The sequence below is a fragment of the Piliocolobus tephrosceles genome, unplaced genomic scaffold, assembly GCF_002776525.5.
Source record: "Piliocolobus tephrosceles isolate RC106 unplaced genomic scaffold, ASM277652v3 unscaffolded_19270, whole genome shotgun sequence".
Taxonomy (NCBI): domain Eukaryota; kingdom Metazoa; phylum Chordata; class Mammalia; order Primates; family Cercopithecidae; genus Piliocolobus; species Piliocolobus tephrosceles.
This window is the reverse complement of record NW_022301277.1, coordinates 1-3,914: the sequence shown is the minus strand read 5'-3', so window position 1 is coordinate 3,914 and position 3,914 is coordinate 1. Positions and strand designations below refer to the sequence as shown.

Here is a 3,914-nt window from a genome sequence, read left to right as displayed (position 1 = left end):
CAGGGGTGTACTCCACCCTGTGAGGTGTGGGGTGTCAGACTGCCCCTAGTGGGGGATGTCTCCCAGTTAGGCTACTCAGGGGTCAGTGACCCACTTGAGCAGGCAGACTGCCCCTTCTCAGATCTCAACCTCCGTGTTGGGAGATCCACTGCTCTCTTCAAAGCTGTCAGACAGAGTCGTTCGCGTTTCACAGGCTTCTGCTCCTTTAGCTGAGCCCTGTCCCCAGAGGCGCAGTCTACAGAGACAGGCAGGTTTCCTTGAGCTGCTGTGAGCTCCACCCAGTTTGAGCTTCCCAGCGGCTTTATTTACCTACTTAAGCCTCAGCGATGGCGGGCGCCCCTCCCCCAGCCTCGCTGCTGCCTTGCGGTTAGATTGCCGCAGACTGCTGTGTTAGCAAGGAGGGAGGCTCCGTGGGCGTGGGACCCTCCCAGCCAGGTGTGGGGTATATTCTCCTGGTGTGCCCGTTTGCTTACAGCACAGTATTGGGGTGGGAGTTACCCGATTTTCCAGGTGTTGTGTGTCTCAGTTCCCCTGGCTAGGAAAAGGGACTCCCTTCCCCCTCGCGCTTCCCAGGTGAGGCGATGCCTCGCCCTGCTTCAGCTCTCGCTGGTCGGGCTGCAGCAGCTGACCAGCACTGATTGTCCGGCACTCCCGAGTGAGATGACCCCAGTACCTCAGTTGAAAATGCAGAAATCGCCGGTCTTCTGTGTCGCTCGCGCTGGGAGATGGAGATTGAAGCTGTTCCTATTCGGCCATCTTGCTCCGCCCCCTCAAATTAAATATTTTCTAAATAACTCTTCTGCTTAGTGGCTCTGCTTAGGCTGAGACCAATTAGTGAAAACAATCGCAGTATCTTTTCTGTATAGAACACCAATTATTTTTGTAAATCAAATGTTTTTTTGTTCTGCATGAAAATAATAATAAACATACTGTGCAGAGATTTAATTAATCTCTTTCTAAAAAGACTGTGTATTATGCATTGTGTCTTGGAACTTAGGCATGGACTCAGCATTCATAGGTCCTGACTGTTTTGAATTTCCTTTTTCCTGATGGACCTTTCGTTTGGATTCATTTTCTAGTCTCACGTCGGGTGGGAAAAACCCTGGGGAGTTTTCTGTGTTCTAGGTCTTGTGGCCTGAGCTGACCTTCACTGTTTTTATTCTTCCTTGATAGCCTGCCTTACAGTTGGTGATAATGCACATTTATTGACAGTGAACTCAAAACACAAGTACTGTTTCCATTAACAGGGTACCAGACAAGCAAATCCTATATAATTTTGCAGCTGGACAAGGAAAAGAGCTCTGGCGGGAAGGAAGAGAATTTCTTCAAGGCCAGAATCGGGGTAAGCAACAGGGTCCTGTGCTCTAATAGGAGGAGGTGCTTTGTCAATGAAAAATATCAGTCAAATATTAATTAGCAGTTTTATTAAATGAGTGGTAATTTCTAAAATGTAGGTGAAGCTACTGGAGCAGAATTCCTTAGATGTTATTATCATTTTGTTCATATGTCAGATACTACTCTTGTGTCCTCTTGCCTTTTCTTTTACTTTCAGGAAAAGGATAATTCATGTACTTGTTGGGGTTAAACTGTCACATGCTGACTCTTCCCGATACCCCTGTGAAGACTATCCCTCTAATTATCTGCCTGATATCTCATCTCCATTTTAACTCCTTTCACATTTTAATTTTAAAACTCTTTTCTAATTGCTGATGCTGTACAATCGATTTCATCTATTGAAGTATTTTCTTCATTTGACACATTTGCCACATCTAAGTGTCAATTTTTGAAAAAAAGTAAATGGGCCTTGGGGTTTTTCAAACAATTTTATCACCATAATACCAAGGTAACAATTTCTTTTTCAATTATTTCAGACAAGGAAAGTGCCGTTAAGAAAAAACACACGATATCCATGCATCCTATCAGAAAAGACGCATCCACCGGTATGACAATGGTAGTTTTATAGCTGTGTACACCAGTCATCGAAGTTAAAGACCTGGTAATGGGTTAAGTTAGTAATGACACACAGTCACCTGAGTGTAATTAGGCTGGCATTATGTGCTTTCAAAGCAAAAAAAATTTTGATACTTCGAATTCAGTGAATAAAGTGACCTGTGTTCTAAACCATAACATGAGATCTTTAAAATAGAACAAGTGCATAGACATTGCTCATGCTCAGACTTTGAAAGATATTGATATCATCACAATTAATGGAATAACTCTGCAGTAGGGATCTTACAAAAGGGAAAAAATCTGTGTCTGCAGGAGATAATGTGTATGCAAGTGTCAATCGAGAAAAATGACGAGACAAGTCTCAATCATTTTAGGAGATTTATTTGCCAGAGTTAAGGACATGCACCTGGGGGAAAGGTGTATATCTTTCTCCAAAGATGATTTTTTCTAAATTTAAAGGGGGAAAGGGTGGGATATTGAGAAGTACACAATTTTCATGTAAAAGGTGGGTAGAAAAAAATAGTCATTCATGCATTTTTCTGGCTGAGTGAATCTGGATTTTGTTTACATGAGACGACATAAACAAATGAGGTAGAGGAATAATGCAGGAAAGCTGCATTTTATATAAGACAACATAGGCAAAATGCGGCAGGGAACAAGCGGATATGCATTTGTGTCTGGTGAACTGGGGATGACTGCACCTGGAAAGACAAGCTATCAGTTTGCATTGCCATGGTGTCATTTTAACAGCTCATGAGGAATTTCCTTGTGGGCAAAATATGGGGGAGGGATGTAGCTTTTCCTCTTGTAGCCATATTATTTAGGAACCAGAAGGGGAGGCAGGTTTGTGTGACCCTGTTCCCAGCTTGATTTGTCCCTTTGGTTAAATGAGTTTGAGTTGCCAAAATTTAATTTCCTTTCACACAAGTAACATTGGAAAGATTTCAACTGGGGTCTACCACTGAATGGTTGGTCTAGGATTCAAAGGTGGTGAAATGAATGTATAGATGTATGTTGGTAAATCATTAAGAGCTTTTAATCTTAGTCTCTAAAGTAGAACTCTCTCATTCTGGAGGATCCCTTTGAATGTAATGATTTGGGAGAAGATTGCACTCACAGTTCCACAACGACTCAGTGTTTGTTAACTCAGAGTGGAAAGAAACCCTACGTCAGCAAACAGTGTGGAAAATCCCTTAGTAATCAGTTGTCCCCTAAACCACATAGACAAATTCATACTAAAGGTAAATCGTATCAATGTAACATATGTGAAAAGGCCTATACTAATTGCTTTCACCTTAGACGGCACAAGATGACTCACACTGGAGAGAGGCCACCTGCATGTCATCTATATGGAAAATCCTTTACTCAGTGTTCTTACCTTAGAAGACATGAGAAAACTCACATGGGAGAGAGACCGTATAAGTGTCATCAGTGTGGGAAAGGCTTTATTCAATCCTTTAACCCTCAAAGACATGAGAGAACTCACCTTGGATAAAAGCGTTATGAATGTGATAAAAGTGGGAAAGTCTTTAGTCAAAGCTCTGGCTTTAGAGGACACAAAAGAATTCAGACTGAAGAGAAACCACATGCTTGTCTTCTATGTGGGAAAGCCTTCAGTCTATCTTCTGACCTTAGATGATATGAGAGAACATGCACTGGAGAAAAGCCATATGAATGCCATTTACGTGGGAAAGCCTCCAGTCCATGTACTAATCTTAAATAACATCAGAAAATTCACCCTGGAGAGAAAATCATAAATGTCTTCAGAACGTATTCTGACTTTAGATGACATGGTGTTAGGAATGACGAATGTAAGGCATATGGAAGAGACTTCAGCTGTAGTTATAACATCTAAACATGCCAAAGGACTCACATTTTGAAGAATTACTGTAATCAACATGGACATTACTTCAGTTACCTTTATTCTTCAGTCCACATCAATAAATTCATATGGAAGAGAAATT

General features: G+C 41.7%; 1 pseudogene; it reads left to right on the top strand.

Annotated features, from left to right (window-relative positions):
• Positions 1-1,247: 1,247 nt before the first annotated feature.
• LOC113221025 lies at positions 1,248-3,589 on the top strand (annotated as a pseudogene).
• The last annotated feature ends 325 nt before the right edge of the window (positions 3,590-3,914 follow it).